We start from the raw sequence: 21460 nt of genomic DNA on the forward strand, positions 1-21460 counted from the left end.
GTGCAGCCTCATTAAGAAATGGTATTGGTTCTAGAGTTACAACTCTGAGTTGGAGTTCAGGACTTTTCTCTTATGGTGAGATACCTAGAGATGAACAAAAAACATGTTCAAATATCTATATTTTCTGTTAATGTAAAGTAGAGTACTCTGGGTTTTTTGGGTTTTGTTTTGGTTTTAGTTTTCAGGGTTTTGTTGCTTTTTTTTCTTCCTTTTGTTGTTTTGTTGGGTTTTTTTCTTTCTCAAGTAGTTGAAAACTTCGGATTTCTAGGAAAAGCAGAAATAGTAAAAGCTCTATAAAGAAATCTCTGCCAAAATCTTTTTTTATTACTTTATTACAAAGTCCTCTGTAGCTTTGTTTCTGTCAACTTGGTGGCCTTTCGAATTTGCTGCACACTGCACAGTAGCCTCTGATCACCAGGAACTCATTGTTTCTGCCATCTCTGAAGGCAGAGCTGTTTCATCTTTGATTCTCTCAGTGGTTTACAACTCTGGTCCTGAGCTGTGGACCCTGTCTCTGTGCTGGGACTCTGTCCTGCCTGCCACGTCCTCTAATCCAGAAATTTCCATCCTGAGAAGACCCAGTTACTCCCAGGGACAGGAAAACTGTCTCCACCTAGCACACTATGTCTTTTTGTTCCTCCCCATGACTTTGACTCAGCTTGCTTTACTTTTCCCAGAGACCATTTTGATGATGTCCTGGATTTGCTTCATCTAATTCTTTCATAGCTTCCTGCTAGATTTTCTGAGAGCTATAGCTATAGCTGGGGCTATAAAGTTAGCTGCCAAAGCACAGAGAAGCTTCCAGGCACTGAAGGAGGTGAAATTGCTGTAATTCTTCTTTCAGAACACTAGGATAGGGAAAAGGTAGATAAATGTCTAGAAAAGGAAAAAGCCAAAATCATAGTCCTTTCACAGGAAAGACTAGCCAACACCCAGACATTTACAAAAGTGCAAGACAAGCATAGTTACATTAATTTTGAATTATAGACAGGAAAATAAAGTCAATCAGATACTGAAATGTTAGACTTGACTTTCAACATCACACAGTCCAGAGAAAGATACTTACCATTTTTTTCCTGTAATGGATAGCTCTCTCAAAACAAGGAAGAAGCTTTTTATGCTCCTATTAAAACTTTCAGAGAGGTATAGTTACTAGCATTCAAGTCAAGTTACTAGCACATTGTAATACACCTAGACCAAATAAGACTTGGTTAACAGATGCATATCTATAAAGGCCAAAATACTCTTAGTCACGTGTCATTTGAGACTAAACAAAAGATCCTGCAGGTTACCCTTTTCTAAAAGCAGATTTCACAGTGTGGTTTGCATTCCTGCTCTGTGTGCCAGACTTGATGGCCTCTGAGGGAATGCAAATATATAAAGATGAGCCATATTTGCACCAAAAGAGATAATTAAAGAGAGGAAGGAAATTAAAAAAGAGAAAAATACACTGCAAATTTCAGAAAATCTACCTAATAGTGGAATAAGTGGATTGAGGGATAAATGGTCTCCCAAGAGATAGAACAGAAAGGCTATCTGCTTGGATTAGTCCTAAATGGAATGAACAAAACACTAGAAATTACATTGCAAGGAATAATATTGCACTGCCAGGGGAATAGGCAGGATAATTTAATAGTACTGTTTATCTCCAACCCCCCAAAACTGCAGGAGGTAGTACCATGACCAACACCTTTTTATTCTCTCAGTTTGTCACTCCTCTGCTCTCAAACTCTCTCAAGCAAGAACTGCTTCTGATATGATAAGAGTATGGGTCCAGCCTAAATGGAAGTGAAAAGAACAGTCCATGAAGTATTCTGGGAGAAGTACACATGCTCACCATCCTCAGGACTTACAGCAGGTCTAGTATTTCAGCAGGTATGACTTTTCCAGCAGATGTGACTGTTCTAGTGGGGTGTCTCTATTTTCCTCCTTTGCCATTCAATACCTTGAAGAGATATAGGAGAGGGTTACAGAAGCTTTTGTTGTTTTGATGCACCTGCTCTGACTGTTCATCAGACAGCAGGGATAGTCCTAGAAAAGCTGCTGACAAAGAGAATGTAGGAGACTCGCATTTATGGGTTTTGTTTCTGTTTTTCAAGGGAGCACTCCCCTTTGGAAACAGCCTGATGACAGCAGGCCAGAGGGGTGACATACGTGTGAACATATGTCACTGCCCCCCGTGGTAATGTACATGCAAACATATGGCATTGCCCTCCTGGTGCACATTAGCTGTCAACAGACACAGGAAGGACCTTGCCCTGGTTATGTTTTTTATCATCCATATGGTTTTCTATTGCTCCTGATAGCAGATAAATTACAACTACTTCCAAAATCTCTGTCTAATAATAGTTTGTGTTTATTCCAAATATAGATGCTTACTCTTTCTCTTTGGTACTTCCACAGAATTCATTGAGAACCAAGCAACATTTTTTCATTGCATTGCAGGACTCTGGTGATTTGAAAACACAGGGGGGAAAAAAAAAAGAGAAGAGTCAGCGCACACACAGCCAATGAGATGAGTATCTGGAAGTAAACATTGACTCCTGTGACTTGGAAGGGACTCAGCCTCATGGGAAGGAAAAGCCTCCCTGTCACATTGCATACACACCACTGTGGTCAACAGAGAAAATCAGGATAGTGCCCAATATGAGGAGACAATGCTTCCATAGAGAGTTTTACAAAATGCCATGATTCTATGAAAAACTGAGCTGAAAGCAAGAAAGTTAACTCAATTAGCATATGGATTCATATCTTTCTAAAGAGAAAGTAATCTGCTAGACATTTTGTAGTGAAAACTCAACTGGCAAAAGCAGTTTTTCAGCACGTCTAGATGATGCTGAAGTCAACACTTTTAGTATTTAGTGTTTTAGTAATACCAGTAACATGAACTGTGAAGACAAGGAATCCAAAGAGCAGCTGGCAGTGCTGCTGCATTAGTTTACTACCTTGTTGTCTATTCCAGACATAATACCAAGCCTCTAGGTAGCCACTTCAATTGGTTCAATAATCAGTCCCTAAAATGGTCTAAACCACAAAGTGTACAAAATGAGTATTTGTTTGAAAGCACCACTGTGACAACCCCAAGTCTGAGAGACAGGAAAATCACACAGCTGTCCTGCCCCCATAAAGTCAACCTCCTTGTCTGTTCCCTTTCACACCCCAATATCTTAGTCACGCTGCACGTGTGGCACCTGCCATTTGTTTGCAGTGCATCCAAGAACATGTTGCTTGGTTTAGTGTTTCTGTTGAGAAAGAAGACATATGCACTAAAACAAGCAACTTTATTCTTGATACTCAGGTCTCTTATTATGTTGAAACTCAGGTCTAAATATTTGAGGGCATAGTCAGACATCTGATCTGTCCTCTCCTGTTTGACTGGCAGAAGAACATCGGACTTGTAAGACTGGTAGTGGCGCAGATCAAGTTTGCAGAAGTACAAGAGAGAAAGGGCAACAGATCACAATACTTTTTTATATATATTAAAAATAAAGTTGTGGGTTTGTGGTACTTCAATTCAGCTTAGATGATCTTGTGACACTGAGAAAAGTCTTCTAACATTGCATGTCAGTAGAATACATTTGAACAGGTTATGCAGAAGCTCTCAAAACCGTTTTTGATGGAGTGTAGGTAATACGATTGGCATGAAAAAATTCAGTCTGGCAAAGTACTCTGTGCTATCAAGAATCATAACGTGAGTTCTTAGGATGATTTGGAAAGCATTTTAGTGGATCACAACTAGTGTAATTATTTTTATCTGGATTTAGTATAGTAATTGCAAAGAATTTTTCCTTGTATACAAAATTCAGTTGTATACAATAGCAAATGCTACATGGAGATAAATATTTCTCACTTTCAGTAGTTACTGAAATGATTTGGTGGAGTCAATGACTGTTCCAAACTAACTACATTTGTAATAGTGTAGGAATATTATAAAAATTGACAAAGAACAAAAATTTAGAGTGCATTGATGGGGTTGTCTTTATCTTTCAGGTGGAGAGAACTTTATGACAGGAAACAACAATAGGTTAACGTAAACAGCTTATTTTGCCTAACTTCATATTTCAACACAGTAGTTCAATATAACCACATTTCTCCAAAGACTCGTACTCTGTTATTGAAAGGTAATGGTGGGAACCAACTTAAGAACATGTAAAATGCAAGATTTTTTAATCAATGAGAAGCTATTAATTTAACCAAGCCTTCCTGTAATAATATTGAGACAGACTGTCTGCCTGTTTTTACATTATAGCTAGCTTTGCAATCTGTACAGAATCTAATGAGGTGTGTACTTTTTGTGAATATATTGATTGAGAGTGGTCCTTAGGAATCTAATGCTGCCAAAAACTTGGTATCACTCCATGATTCCTGCAGGGTTCTTTGCTTTCTGGAACAACTAAGTTGCTGTTTTGGTAGGAGTTGTTGATCCTTGCCACTCACTACATACAGAACCCATTTAGTTTATCTTCACTAGATCACATTAAGCTCAGACCTAAGCTCAGACTTGATGTGATCCAATGGATCAGTGATCTGACAGACCCCCATGTTAAACCACACTGGTGCATCACTTGACAGGTTCATTAAAGTCATTGTGCACATGTGGCTCTGCAGCACCAGGATTCCTCGAGTTCCCAAATAACCTCAGCCAATAATCTAAGCAGTTCTTGACCTGACATAGTTGGAATTGACTAAAAATTCAAGGCAAAAATTTGAGGCAGACAATCCATTTCTTTAATACTTACAGAAACCAAATGGATCTTAATCTAAAAACATGCCTTAGTTTAAGCATCTTTATCTCACTTTCATCATGTATCACTCCTGATTTCAGCAGAATCATCCACAGGTGAAATCCAACAAAGAAATATGTTTTTTTATCAACTGTGGCTTTATCAAAGTCAGATTTTATTAAAAATTGTTATTAGATTAGAAGACATACAAAAGAGAATCTATGGCTAAATATACTCAAATCATTGAAAAGTTACAAAGCTTTTTGTTTGCTTATTTCTTCAACTTGGTTTTATAGTTATTTAGTATATTCTTTCTACTGACTTTTTGTAGTATCTGAGCATCTTCTATTAGTGCATTAAGCAACATAACTAATGTCTGAAACATGATACATACTCTGGAAAAATTTCACTTTGTGTATGGAAAAATAAAACAAATGTACTGGCATGTGGGAAAAGTAGAATTAGTGATACTTTAATGTTGAACACAGTGTTGAACTGGCTGGAAAACAGATATTCTGTTTTTTTTGAATATGTCAAGGTTTCACAACTTGTGCTTATCCCACATTAGAAAAAAGATGGGAAGAAGAGAGAAAAAACACTTTGAGGGTAAGACAGTTTTGCACATTCCGTTAGAAGAGGGAGATGAGGATGAAATGATGTCCCTGATCATTGGGGGGATTAAATAACCTTTAAAAGTCCCTTTCAACCCAAACTATTCTTTGTGAATGATTCCTTGACTTCAGTTCCATGAATATTCTGTATAACACTTACCAAAGCCACCAGAGGTTTTGTTTTGCAGTGTACAAGCATCATTCCCAGCAGTTTGTTGCTTCCTACATTCTACTCTGAGAAATGGGCTCAGGGAAACCATGATGGAATTGGGACAACCTGCCCTGTGGTCAGTCTGCTCCAGAGGAGTTCATCTCCCTTTCCTTGTGCCACCAACACAGAAAAAACCAGGAAAGAGCTCTATATATTTAGAAAGGTCATGTGTTATACAGTCTAAAGATGGACCACATGTTAAATACTGGAACATTTTTATAAGTGTTATAGATTAATAAGGGCACATCGTTCTCTTGGTTGTCTGGTGCATTTCAATAACTTTTGTCCTACTCACCAGCTAGCTAGCTGAAATAAAATACAGAATAACTATAGTATGATGTTTACATTTTCCAATGAAAATTTTTACTATAAAGTAGTGTCTAGTCTGGGAATATTTTATTTTTTTTTTGCCAGAAATAAAAGAAAAGCTTTGAATTTCTAGTGAAAATAAATTTTAAAATATATAGAAAAATTAAAATATAAAAGAAATTAAAAGAAATACTAAAATATTATGTCATTCCACATCCAAAGTAGAGCTAATGTTGATATATAAAATATAATTTTTAAAACAATTCATTAATCAAAAATGTTTCACAAATTTGGTGTAGTGCAGTCTTTTACTGTATCCCTTTAGTTGAAGAGAAAAACAAAACCCAAACTAAAGCAGGACTTCAGTAATCACAATAGAAATAAATACCAAGTAAAAATACAGAAATCATAACCTAGGATAGTGTTTCATGGGGAAAGGAGACCTAAGGTGACTGGATATGGATATGTACCCACTAGCTAACAGTTTATGACAAATGAAACATATTTAAGTAGCCTAATTCTCTTTCTGATTTAATAGGATCCAATAAATGGAAACTGTATGGCCAGAATAATGAAAAGAGCACAAAATTTATCTCATTCTGTTGCGTCCTCTCTGTGTTCTTTTGTCCTTTGATTGCACTGGTGGATAATATTATTTTGTTCCCAAGGAAATATGTCCCTTTGATTAGGTTGCAGATATTCTCTCATTTGTCACTGTTCTATCAAGCTATGCCATGTAACAGCAGGAACCCTTGATTATTTAATTGCTTGTAAGAACTCATTAAATCTTACTATCAATCATTGGACATATGGCAAATATCACCCAATGGCATGAGAGGTTTTAACAGTGATCTGTCACTGGGGCATACCCTTTCTCTAGTAGTATAGGCCCTTTGTTTAGTTCTCTGATCATAATAATTTTTAATTAATATTGATTTGTAAAAGAGTGTTCTTGCAGTGGCCTTAATCTATGGGTGCAAGGATAATCTTCTAACAGGAGCATTTGTAATTTCATATAAATATCCAGGAACCCCATCTAAGAGAGTTTAACCTTTCTAAAATGTTTTTTAGATCGTGTTAGTCTGATGATAACCTAATTTAGTCTTCAAAGTGGATACGGTTCATTAAGAAAAACATATAAAAACAAGTCACACCATAGGTTTTGCATCAACACCTTGATGGGATCCTATGAGCTATCTCTGATGATATAAATGCAAAAGACATTTTTCAAAATAGAGAATATTAGCTATAGCTAATAGTAGTAATGACCTGTGCAGCTACTTTTTTTGTCTATAACAAAAATTGAGCCAAATAATTTCATCACAGATCCTAAAGGTTTAGATACATATTTACATAGATGGATAGACCAAAAGCAATGAAATAATTTGATTATCACAAGAAGTCCTGCCTGGGTTATGTAGATTTTAACACGAGAAAAATTTCGATTCAACATTTTTGCAACCAGAACTTTAGCAACAGCTAATTTTACCTGAAGAGGTTCAAAATTAAGTCATGCTCTAAAACTAAACCAACTTTTAAATATGAAAGTTCACAGCAGTTGACAATGAAACTACTCCGTCTTTGCAATCATAAAAAGAGTGTATTTGGCCATTTTCTTCTTATGACTACTCTTTTACTCTAGTGGACCCACAACCTCTTACATACTTTGTTCTTAGTATTACTTGGAAGTTGCAGGAAGCAAAAGAGAAAAGTCCAACCACAAAACACTTCTTTGATGATTATATTTAACAAAAACCTTGCTTTCATATTTCTTATTCTTGATATGCTGCTGTTTGGAGATAAAACCAGGGTATCTAAGCTACTACTTTGTAATAACTTTGTCAAAAATCCCCTTTATTTTGAAAATTTTGAGTCTATAATCTAAGAATAATTGATAGAGAAAAGTGGAAACTGGAAGATTTCCATCTCTGAGTCAGGCTTCTATTCACACATGCTACCTGTGACACGCCACGCTCTTTATCTGAGGTGCAGCTGCCTTTGTAAGATAACACATACCTCTCGCCAGACCAACAGTTTAGGTTTGGGAAGGGTGGCTTAAGTTCTAAAATTCGTATGCTCTTGGAACAAATTTTTGGATATGGATCACAGCTGGTGTCAATGCCAATTTGTTTTGTGGTTTTGGTTCAGTGGGTGAGATCTATAAAAGAAGTAGAGATTTGAGTGTATAGAAATAGTAAAGAGCCAGACACCTTGCTTTAATACAGAGTGAAAGGACAGCTGTGAGAAGTAAGAGCATTAGAATCTTATTTATTGCCTGAGATATGTATCTGCACTTCTAGATATGGAAATTATTAAAAAGAGAGGCAGAAAAAGAAAAAATAATTTTGAGGCTGGGTTTTTCTGTGTGTTAGTTTCTCAGGTTACATTTTGTTTTCTGGACTTCTGCCTCTACATATTTCTGTGTATTCATCCCTGTTCTGTTAATAGCAGTATTGTACCAGGCATCTATAATATATCTTATCTTATGTTGTGTAATGATCATATCATAGCTTTTTTTAAAAAAAATAATCTGCTTTATGCTTTCCTGAGGACTTATGTTGACGCCCACATTTTGAAATAATTATATTGATTTAAAAATCTATAACAATTATTTTTAAACTTAGTTTCTGAATCTTTGGTTCTTTTCCAAAGTGGATTCACCTACATCTAAATAGCTGTATGCATACATACAGCCTTGAGGACAGATTATTCAGGTGTTTTGTATTCTCTGATAAAGTGAAATCTAATTCATTCCTGTAGAGGCAGAACTCAGTCCTATAACAAGAGGAAAATCTTCATGATAAATATTCAGCTACAACTATTATGTACTTAACATTATTAGAGCAGTATAAGGGATGTAAAAGAGTCATTTTCCTTTCCTGGAAAACACTATAAGACTGCCTTGAGATTCCTCTAAGCAGTGCTGCCTATGAAAAACTATCCCAAGGAGCACAGCAGATATCATGGCTCATGAGAGAGCTGTTTGGGAAATTTTTTGATAAATACATACAATTTAATTATTATTTTGATTTGTAGTTTACATAAACTTGATACAGTAGATAAATCACAAATTTCAGTGATTTTATAAGCATTTAGTTACGGGGTTTGGTCCCAATTCCTCACTTTTTCCAGGTTGTGACATTGATGGAATCCTTTTGTGCTTTTTACTTCTCTTTTCCTAAAGCTTAATAATTATAAAATGATAATAATATGGTGAGACAATAAAAAAGCTTTGTATTCTGTTTGAAATTTTGAGCAGACTCGTTGGCATTTTAGCTGAGAGTTCAGTTATTTCATTTATTGTACAGAAATGGGTCCATCTGACTTACTTCTCAGGAAGATAGTGATAAAGACCTCTTTTGCCAACTGGCTTGGGACCATGCAAGTGAACTACTTCATTAACCATTCAGAGATACTGGAAACACCTTATTTTCCCAATAAACAGTTTAAACTTAAGGACTCCACAGACAGCCTCTTAACAAGAACTACAATACATTACAGTAACTTCATTACTTCCAAGGTAGGCTGGAGTGCCATTTCAGGAGTAATGAATGATGCTTTAAGGTATCAGGCAGATGCCCTAAAGACAGTGAGATTATGCCATGAAATACAGAAAGTCTTCCAGGAAGCAAATGAATAAGCTTTGCTAAGGGAGAATAGAATAAAACCCATTAAAACCCATTAAAGGAACCCAAACTGTAGACAGAAGGTAAGGAAGGATTGATTTTTTTTGTAGCTGTAAAGGCAATAGAATATCTATTTATTAATTAAAAGTACATTTTATGTATTGTGATGTGATAAATTGTTGACTGTTTAGGTGAATTACCTCAGAAATGCACCTAAGGCTATTAACATTGATAAATTATGCACTACTACTTTCTAAATTTCTGAAACAGTCTTCACAAGAATGCTCAACTTTATTTTCAGTTTTAAGCAGCATTTTTGTGTAATCATATCCGACATTTAACTACTGCCACTAAAAGCTTCCTAGCCAGAAAAAAAGCCAAGCTTTCACAAACAGTTTTAACTCTCTTATTTTTCCCTGTTTTCCTGTAAAATATACATACATATGAAATATAAAGTGCTCTATTTTGACAGAATCTGATGAAAAGAACTAACATACTCTCAGCTATATATTCTCTTGGCATAATATTTCCTATAACTGGGGAATGCTAAAACAAGTAACCTCAACCTGAAAGAAATATTTGAAATGTGAAAATGACATTTTTTGTGTATAAATAAACACAAAGAGAAAACTGAAGGTGCATCTGTGTAAATAAATCTATATATTCTCACACACTAAAGTTCTGAGAAAATACATTAATCTCTGGGGTTTTTTTCTTCTAGGATACTAAGTCAGCTATAGGAGAAAAACAATAAATATTTTTCATAAATGTTGTACATCTGAACATACAACATTTTAGGTTCAATATCTATATTTTGTCCATATATATATATATATATATATATATATATATATATAGTGTCTGTATTCTGATATAGACATGTATTCTGTGTACTTACTAAAGAGTTTATATCTAAAAATGAGACATCTATCCAATACCAATTTAGAAAATTCAACTTTATATTTGTCGTCTTCTATAAATTTGAATGTGTGATTATGGGTATATGTGAGTGAGTGTGCATGTGTGTGTGTGTGTCTGTCTTGAAAAACAGGCCTTTTTTGTTACTCAGATGGTGATGGGGGGAGAATAATACCTTTATCTCACTATAATTTCTAAAGGCATTTAAAGGGTTCATGGTTTCAAATCAAAGAGCTATTCATAAGTTCCAATAAAATGCAATCCATCACAATTTTAGATGAGCAGAAGCTTTCAGCTTGTGCATATTTTGTCAGGAAGGCAATTTAAAGCTTATAAACACAAATCACTTCTTTGGGTTTTAACCACAAAACATTTACACAGTACTGACCTACAATATCTCAGTACGAAGCCAAGAAGTAGAGCAGGCAGGACCAGGAAGCAAGGACCTGGAGACAGCATTTTATGTTAGAGTAGACCAGATGTTGGGGCCTCAATTCAGGAATTCTCAAAAGATTGAGAGTGAAAAAGATGTTTCCCTATGCTTACATCCCTTACCAGAGTGTATAGGACATAATAATTAAAATAGTAATTTGGATGACAGACATATCTGAAGCAGGTTTATATATCCAGGAAGAAGGACTCTGAAATCATTTATTTGCTCTTTTTTTCCCCCATATATTTGATGGTTATGCTCATGAAATAACATGTACATTGACCAGATGCACAATGGTTGTGGTACCATAGCATCTCTGATCAGCAACTCATTTGGCTCAGTCTGTTAAAGAACCTTTGATGCATAAGGGTGAATCACTCTTAGAAAAAATTGTGAAGAAATATTATTCATTCTGTTTTACTGGAGGAGAACTGAAGCTCAGTGATGCTCTACTGTTTACCCAAGGTTACAATCATTTAAGTGGCTTACTCAAAGAGCTGGAATCAACCAGTCCTGTCCTAGTCTGTCTTAATGTGAAAACATTATTCTAATTTTATTTCATTTTTCCTGTTGTGGGAATCTTGAAAGTACAATTCAGATTCATCTTCCTAGGGAACCAGTATTCATAGACCCATGAATCATAAAATAATCTTTGTTGGATGGGAGATCTGTAGGTTATCATCTCCAACCATCTGCCCAAATCAAGACTTACTCAGAAGCTAGACCAGATTCAATAGAGCATAGTCCAGTCAAATTTTGAAAGCTTTGTTGAAAGCCCACAGACTTTGTTGAAAGCCCACCATTCCCATTGTGAGGAATTTTTTCCTTAAGTCCCCTTGTAAGGACTCACGATGCAACTTTTTATCATTGTCCTTTGTCTTTTCATTCTGATTCTTCTTCATTCTCCTTCAGCTTGCCGCCACCAGAATCCTGGTGTCTTTCTCTGCAGAGCTGCTTTCCAGACAGCTGGACCCCAACTCACACAAAGGCAAAAACAGAACTTCCCCCTAAAAAAAGATATAATCATTGAAATTTTAGAAGAAGATCTTCAATACCATCAGAACATGGCAATGCAGTCTGACAGTTGCTAAATATCCTGTGTTTCCCATTAAGATTAAGGAGGATTTCAGGCCTCAAACCTTTAGCTCTTAAAAAGAAACCAAGTGAATTATGGTAAAAAAAATCACTTTGTAAGAGAAAAGTGGAGAACTTGCAGCTCTTTGGAACACACACTGATATATTCTTTAGCAGCAACATTGTTTCATTCCAAATAGTCACAAGTCAGCAAAAGACAAATTTACTGTTATCTTTCACTTGATTCTGTTACAATGTCCCTGAGATTTATAACTCCCACACTGTATCTTTATCCCTTTCCTAATGTTAAACTGTTATCCTCTCTCCCCCTTTTTCTTCTTTGATTTTTAATTATTTTTTAAATTTTTATTTTAGGTCCATGTACTTTCAGCATTTCAAAAGGCTGCATATTTATTCTGGAACTGTTAGCTGCTACTGCATTGTTTGCATGCTTGAATCATGGTCCAACATGAATATTTTGTGTTATAAAGCATAATAAGGAGCCAACCAAAAATCTGCAGGAATGGTTATTCTAAAATCTTTTTCTCATTTGATGCTAGTAGATTGTTTCAAAAATTCACATCTACTTTTCTGTGCACAAACTTCGTATAAAAATGGTGGTTGCAGTTGGATTGTTTATAAAGCATATACAACTCTAACTTGTCTTAATCTAATTTACATTTTAAAACGTTTGCTGTTTCAATTAAATTTGTTCTGTTCCTGCCATGGATATGTGGGAGAACAATGTTTAAAATAATAATTCTTTCCTCTTTCAGGTAGCCAAACATAGAATAGTTCAGAGTAAGTTGGGAGAAGAAAGAAAATAGGCCTGGATTCACTTTGGTTAAAGTAGTGTCACATACAGAATCAATATATGCACAGTAGGAGCTTTGGAACAAGCACACATGTCCTGATAAATAAAGGAAAGAAAGTAGTCACAGAAACTCAAGCTACTTCTAAGCACAGAACGTAGCTGCAGAGGGAGGAGATGAAGAGACAGAGCCACTACTGCTGGAACAGAGACTTGTTGCCATGGGAGCGGGGCTAAGGAAAGCTGGTACCCTGGAGGCAGTGACTAGGGACAAGAACAAAAAGGAGAGGGATAAGAACTTGGAACACTGCACATACAGTGAACAGACTCATGCACACATTCCCCTGTACTTTAGGAAGCCCAGGCTGCCTTATTTCCAGCCCACGTAATCACAAGCATGATGAGGCCAAGGCCAGAAAGGCAAAATTTTGCAAGGAGAATATCAAGTAGCTGTTACAGAAGTAGATGGTTTTTTCTGACCAGTCTGAAATTTGTAGTTCTCTCTTCCCTTTGAGCTCATTTTAAAACACACATGGTATTGACATACAAGGTGAATATCCATGCTCACAGTCTCATAACTTCTGGATCACTAAGGAAAAAACAAAGGCATTTATCCACAGAAACAGAAGATTCACAGTTTCTTCCCCTAGCAAGTCATACATTTTCTCATAGGAGTACAGTGACAATTCTAATACTATGAGGGTTTGGCTTATACAGAAATATAATTTTTAAAAACCTTGCTAAATATTTCTACTGACATTTTTCAGTAAAATATAGCACAAAAATTCAAGCAATATTCTCATGTCATGGGACATTATCATGCTCCAACAGGGATAAAATTGTTATAGAATTTAACTATGGTATTTTTAGTTTTGAAGTAAGTAACTTTAAATTAGGTTGCCATTTCCTGTCTAAAAATCATATATTGCAATTGACCATTTTCCCAAACAGCAGGCATTTTATATGGAAAAGATCAGCAAAGAAGCTTTTCTTCTTTGTGTTTTCCAGGCACAGAGGGTAAAGATGTTTGTTTGTTTTGCATGCTTACATATCAAACTTTAAACCCTCTACCCTGTGGTTTACCTGCATGATTTTGTTCTCCAAACCCCTCACTTTGTAACATTTTTTGAAAGTGTATAGTAATAAAAACAAGCAGGAGTTGTCAGTGCAGCAAAAAAAAATAAAACTGCCTGTTATATGCAAAGTATGTCTTTAATGATGTTTAAAAAGGAGCTAAACATCTCTATGGGAATTCTTAAAACACTTATCTCTTAGGCCCTTATTTAGTTTTGCAAGTCTTTGTTGTTTAACAAGCTGAAGAAATGGGTCATCTAATGTTATATTAATCAGTAAATTAATATTTTAATTTGATTTTCTTTATAGTTGAGATGCTTGCGGCATCTCCAGTGTTTTCTCTCTCTGTACACTGATGTTAAGCAGTATCATTATCATACTGTACCTTGGGGTTGTGAGATAACAGGGTCCAGTGATAGCTCTATTCTTAGGAGAGTGGGAGGTTTATGATGACACTTGTACATTTTAAATGGCACATGGAGGCTCTCGTGCAATGAAATGTCTTACAGCTGAGTCATAGGCTTTTCTACGTTGGGCTTTTCAGTTCATACACTTGAAATCACAAACTTTCATGTCTGAGTGGGTGATACATTTTGCCAATTTTTTGATAAGATCTTTGCAGTGTGCTGGAGTAAAAATTTCAATGATTTGGTTTTTTGTAACTAGTCCTATTTTGAAAACTTTTGATAAGTTACAAGAGACATGACTATCAATAGATTAAAAGGAGAGAAAATGAAAATTAGCAATTTTTATTTGGAGCTTAAGTTCCCGTTAAATCAATTTTTTTCCAATATTCAGTCAGTCAAACAATAAGTCAAATAAAACTTGTTGGCAGAAGGAGACACAAACTTTTAACATTATCAGCTCTAATTACCCTTCTGAAATGTGCTTGGAAATTCAGAATTTTGATTAGATCACACAAGACTGTCCTGTCCCTCGTGCATTCTCACAAGAGCTGACATTTCTCCTTTTTGCTCCCTTATGCATGACCTTTAAACAGGTCAAAATAGTGCTAAGATGGAAATGGTTCACAGGTTACTGTTAGGTGAGTACAAAGGAAGAAACAGTCTTTGTTCCTTTTACCTCCTTAGTCACAATCTAACCTTCTCACCTTCTCCTTTCCCCCCAGACTCCATAATTGAGGATATTTACTACACCAAAGATCCCACGCCTAGTTCAGGCCCCCTCCCTCTGTTACAAATACACAAATCACACGTCCCAGTGCGTGCTCTCTCTGGTCCAATGGTAAGTTACATGTCTGAGTGAAAATATATGCTTGGTGATACCCTCACATACCAAGGTCAAAGCAAATCACATTCACACATTCCATATCACACTCGGTTTACTGGCCATACCTCAGCAGAAGCACCATAACCATATATGACTCTGAAACAGCCAATACTTTATTGTTTCTTCAGCTTCACTGGCTTTGTAACATAGTCATTCACAAAAATGCATCCAAATGCAGGTTCTACTTGTGCTTGCAATTGGGCAAGTGCAAAATTGGCTCAGGAGGAATGGAGGCACAGTGCCAGTTTCCTTCTCTCCCTCTTTTTTTTTTAATTTTTCTTTTTCTTTTTAGTTTTATTTTTTAAATAATTTATTAATGTGAAATGACATTTTAAGCACTGCATAGCATAGGATTCTGGGTTTGGGGACTGAGTCATGTCTGGCAACCCTTACTCTCAGTCAGAAGCATTTTTTCCTGTCTCAGAATAGTGGTACCAGCTTTTCAAAAGATAAATCTGCCTGGATTGAGTCAGCCTCGAGGCCAGAAATGTTGTGTGGGCTGTTGGCTGGATGACTGCATCAGAATGTTTTGAAGTTAAAATAAATGGAAGAATCTAAATGAACGTGCTTATTATTTTAGCATAATAATAGAGTTAATAGATAATCTTACACTACAAGATCCATGAAAATTTTTGTGGTGGATCATTGACAACTTGAGGGAATATTCACATTACTTTTGATTGGTACTAGTTTTCTGTGAGGAAAGTACTCACTCATTTTTAACAAAAGCCTATAAATAGAATGACAAATGCCTGAATTAGTTTTGAATTAGAATGAAGTTCTGAGTCTTATTCAATGTCAAAATCCTTTTGAATTCAAGAGTAGGCTTACCTCAGTTTTAATATGAAGGACTTTTCTAAAAGTATGAAACTTCAGAGGTGTTTGGCTTCATTGTGAACATTTCACACATCTCTAGCTATCATGTTGTTAAAGTCAGCACTTGTCAGTGTCAACAGAATGAGCTCGTTACACACCACTGTTCAGGGACAGGTTTGGCGCCCTGTACAATTTTGAATTCTCATTTTTTTCAGCCTTCTCACAAAACAAATAGTATCTGTCTTTGAAAAGAATTTCTTCAGCTCCAGAAGCAGAAATGGACTGAATAAGCAGGAACAGCAGAGGTGTCTTAAAAAGATGGGTGCTCCAGAAGTGAGCATTCATTGAAAAAAGAGACAGTCTGCTTAAAGTAAACCAAGCAAACTAAGGGCCCTGGCTACTCTCCCGTCTTTACAACACATACGAAAAAACGATTTAGGAAAAGTTTCTTCCTTTATAAACTTAAAAAATAGATTGAAACTCCGATTCTTCTGTCCCAAAAGCACAGCAATATTTTCTCTCTCTATTGATTATCAGTCCACTTCGGTTGAAAACAGTCCTGACTAAGATCAAAATCGCATTGAAAAGATGACTTTAAACCTGATAAAGTACCAACACCACTGCACTATGCTATCAGATGGGTATTTTTGGAAAATGAAAGTAAATCAATATTAATAATATAAACCAGAAATTGATTGATTTTGCCATTAAAATATGTAATGGTGAAAGAGCCCATATCTAATTATTTCTGTTAAAGTCTGCAAGTAACATATTAATTAAACTGGATACATGAAAATATTTGAAGACATTTGTAAGACTTACTTGGGTCAACCAATTTTTAAAAGCAAAAGTTCTGCCATTAATAAGATGCTGAAAGATCAGAGCTGTTAAGCAATAAGGATGAAAGTCACACAAAAGGATGACTATGAGAAATTTGAAAAAAAAAAGAATTTGCAGTCTCCATCATTCTCTGTCTCTTACAGTCTAATAAGTTAACTTGTACTGACTGGTAAGAGAGGCAATAAAAACTGATAATTCTTTAAATGACACTAATTCCAGGATGTATGCAAAGCCTCACCAAAGCCTTAGCATCTATCAAGGACATATTAAATAACTCAAGATAGTGGATTAATATTGTGTAACCATCTCCAGAAATACTAAACCATCCATTCCAACATCCTTACTTGCATTGATCATGAACCATTGAATCAGTTCTTTATGCTCATTTCCTTTCATTTGCTTTATTTTACACTGGGGAATATTTGCATTTGTACTACATTCCTGTTTCACATCAAACACTCTCTAAAATTCCTACCTGCCTTAATGCAATAGTAACTTTGGTAGCCAGTTATTGTCTTTAGCTATGCCCACACCCCACTCCACCCAACAGAGAGAACTGAAATAGCAAAAAAAAAGGGAAAAAATGAAAAGGAAAATAAAGATCCAAAAGGATCAGTGTTCTGATAACAAAACAAACCTAGTAATAACAAATTGGTAAATTTGGAAATTAACATCTAATCTATGTCAATAAGCTCTAGTAATGGCTTAAAAAAAAAAAGTTAACAAAAAAGCACCACCAACAAAATGAGATATTAGAAAGCACATTAAAGCAAACAGTAAATCATTTTGAAAAAGAATCAAAATCACTATACAGAACTGAAAACCACTAAGTCAATCCTTATTGTCAAGCCTAATGTGATCCAATGTACTGTAGTGAGGGAATAGGAAGGAAGTGTCTACACCACATGTTGAATTAAAGGGAATCAACCAGCCATTTACTTTCATTTATTTAGTAACCTTCATGATGAGATCATCAAATATATTGTCTCCTCAGGAATCATAGAAGGCTGGTATCTTGCTGTTCTATCCCAGACTTTCCAACCTGATTTTTCCATCAGACTACTTGACCACTTGATATTTTTAGGGGAAAGTTGTTTTTGCTTCCTACCAGAAAAAAAACATACTGAGATATTATGCTAGCAGATTAATTCTAAGTCACTCTGAAGGATTCACTAATGGAATTCTGAAGATTACAGTATTATATTCTTAAGGAGCAGTGCTCACAACAGGCTGTGTTAACTGAGACCAATAGGAAATAATAGACTGTAAATAGTAAGTACAAGGAAAAAATGTTTCCTTCTCCACAAAAGTACAATCAAACAAGAAAAACATATTGATTACACTTTACCTGTAAATCTAGAGATCACTGTATTAAACAGAGAGGACTTCTCTTGTCTCTTCTTTTAGTAGGCAAGATACCTGCTGTTAAGTTGTTGTCAAAGGTGGTTCAGATGAACTGTGCTCCTGTTTTTCCTACCTCACTTCCATGATGGGAACCTGAAAGAACAGCCCTTCCTGTAGATCTTTGTTCTGTAGAACACCCAGAGGGAGGTGAAAAGGATGGCACAATGGGTAGCACTTGTGTGTCCAAAGGCAGTTAGTATAACCAAAAAATCCAGAGAACACAAGCATTTGAGTGACTCCATGGGTCAAGATTCACTGGCTTACAGGATCCCTTATCCACCCTCCTCTCTATAAATGACTTGGTAAGTTTGCAAGAGCATGCAGAAATCCTTTCTTTGGTCACTGTAGCCCCTTAATACAGCTCTCTGTCTAGGCAATACTGCCTCATCCTGGCTAGTTCTGAATTAATTTGAGTATTGCTATAGGGCTTTGTTATGAGACATATTTATATTTTGAATGCAACAAATGATGTAAGTACTTTTAGTTTTGGAGTTTTCTTCACCTACTTCAAATCTGCTGAGTCCATATGTATTTAAAAGCCTACAATTTTTTTCCCAACTGTAGAAGCTGGTCCAATAGTAGATACTACCACACTTTACAAATCTTAACTCACCTATATCAATACATTGTGGTAGGACTATTACTACTGAGACAGTTTCCCTCCTTGGATGTACACACAGTGTAAAAGTAATTCTGCACTTCTATGTTACTTCTAATACTCATACTCCCACATAGTTTGAGATTACATATTCATTGAAATATGAAAGAGATACCTCATGCATGGGATTTCTGTTTTAAGGAGAAAAACTTAAACTGGTTTGAACTGGTTCACTTCTGGCTTCCATGATAACAGCAATAAAGCCTCAAATGGAAGTTATAGATTATAAACATAATAAATATACTACTGGAAATAATAATAAATATTATGATAATAATACCATAATACTTAAAATTGCATTGTAAAATTATTGAAAGGTTGCACCAAACAATCTGAAAAAGAAGGAAAACACAGGTTTAATTTTGTGTTGTTTCTTGGAATAATTCCAGTAGTTTATTTTTCTCTCTTGAATAGCTTCTGCACAATTTATTATAGTTCTCGGTAGTAGTGCTGATTGTATATCTCAACAGAGTTAAATTTGGAAAAATAAACTGTATATAATTTCAATCTTTTATAAAAGAAAGTCAAAATATTATTCTTTTAAGTGTAAAATTTCCAATTAGTAGTAGCTGAGGCATATATTATCTAAAACACTACATTACTTTTTTGTTCCAATTTGTCTGGTAAAGATTTTGAATCCCTATGAATTTATTTCTTGTTTTCACTGTATATATAAACAGTATATGTACCAAATTTCAGTAAATGGGGAGATTTGCTGACAATTTACTTCGACAAGGCACAATTTGTAAGCCATAACTGCTCGTTAAATCATGTGGGTTTGCTTTTGCTCTTTAAACAGATTCATTTTTTTTTTTAAATGTGGAAATAACAAATAACGCTTAGCCAGTAAAAATAAAAAATATTAATACCCTTTAGATGATTTCTGATTCCCTTCTTCTTCTCATATTCATGCAACAAAAGCTGTTTGAGTAAACATTCACAAATACTAAAATGGAAGGGCATAGGCAGGCAGGAAGAATGGCTTTTCAATTGGTTACTTAAAAGTCTTCCATTAGGTGTCAGCTGCTTACATTTCCAAACATTATATCCCACAATAATGAATAAAAGACTTCCTAATAAAAGGAAGGCTTTTTAGTATGAACATTATGAGTGCCTACTCAAGACTAAGGTTAATTTTGTGCCTTGCATGAGCACTTTGGCTTGCAGATAGAGAGTTTGATTTAGGAATGGGTCACACTCCACAGACATGAAATATCCATCTGTTGTGTGAATAGTCATACTCTAGAGTGAATGGAATTTCTCAGATCAGAAGAAAGTAACAGAGCATTTTGTGATACCTGATCTCTCCCTCACCTGTGGAAACCTATTGAAGCAGCTCTACTTATAAGACATTTGTCAGAATGTTAATTGGAAAAATGACTTCATTGTGTGAGTCATACAGTCACCTCTGTGGACCTCATCAGGTTTAAATGAGCAGACTGAAGGCCAGAGCAATCATTCTGAGCACAGCCATATGTTGGTGAAGAAACTCTCTCAGAAACAGGCTCATGGCCAACTATGGGTTCTTACAAATGGGGTCTTGGTGGCAGGAAACACACTGGAAACACTGACATATGTAGCATGTTTCCTTTCACAGCAAAGGACAATTTTAAAAAAAAAACCTTTTAAAATAGCAGATTCACTAGCTTGTAGGTTTTTAAATAGCTTGCAATTTTTGAGTTGGGACAATGATATTTTTAGGTGGCTGCATAACATGCTTGCATGTAGCTGTGGGGTTCTTTGCAGAATATTCCATAGCTCTGGTTAGGAACACAAAACTTTTTGGTGGGAAATGAAGTCATTCCAGCCTGACTTCAAAACTTAGCGAGGACAATCAAAATTAACTATTGGTTGAGTCTGTGACTTACTGTGAGAATACAAGCTAAATTTGTGGAGCTGCTTTTTACCTGCATTTTAGAATTAGGTAAATCTGGATGAGATCTTTAGAAAGAAATGAAAACAACTCTGTCCCTCACAGCAACTAAGAAGTCATCTCCAGCGGCAGAAGTAGTACAAAGAGAGTGACATATTCTACCATTCATTTAATATTTTTAACCTGAAAGATTCTGCTATTAGGATATCCAGACTCAGAAGTGCTGAGAAAAACATTATTGGAAGATATCTCATAGTAAGAAATCTCATCAGAATAAGTGAATGGAAGGAACATGTGATAGCTATCTTATGCCATCTAAATATAATTTAAATTTGCAATGAGGCTTAAGGTGACTTGCAAAGCTTGATTAGCAAACAGGGAAATAAACTCTGTGTACTTTTCCAGAGGATAACAATAAGTAACACAGTCACCAATACCTATCAAATAACCTCCCCCAAAACGAAACTATTGAAATACAAGACTTCTATGATTAACAGAAATGTCTTACCTCAAATATATCTATTTTGAAGCTATAGATTAAGGCACTTCTGGGGGTGTGAAACTCTCAATAGTCTGACCTTTATGAAATTTATGTCAACTACTCATATATGTCTGAACTTCTGAAAAGTACACATTTTGCTTTTCTCAGATACTGTGCACAGAGTCCTTTTTCTATCCCACCTCAAAATAAACAAGAATAAAGAAAACATTTTTAAAAATTGACAGCTCACTACAACTAAGCAGAAATAAAACAAAAAGCTTTTAAAAACCAACCAACTACCAAAAAG

General features: G+C 35.4%; 1 long non-coding RNA gene across 1 annotated transcript in view; it reads right to left on the reverse strand.

The window, feature by feature from the left end:
- Window positions 1-10601: 10601 nt before the first annotated feature.
- The window catches only part of LOC111924270 (uncharacterized), a 29343-nt gene continuing 18484 nt past the window's right edge, over window positions 10602-21460 (reverse strand). Inside the window, exon 3 of the long non-coding RNA XR_002861557.2 lies at window positions 10602-11839. This is a non-coding gene — a long non-coding RNA (uncharacterized LOC111924270). The remainder of the gene's footprint in view (window positions 11840-21460) is intronic.

The sequence above is a fragment of the Cyanistes caeruleus genome, chromosome 1 (assembly GCF_971803275.1).
Source record: "Cyanistes caeruleus chromosome 1, bCyaCae1.hap1.1, whole genome shotgun sequence".
NCBI classification, from domain to species: Eukaryota; Metazoa; Chordata; class Aves; order Passeriformes; family Paridae; genus Cyanistes; species Cyanistes caeruleus.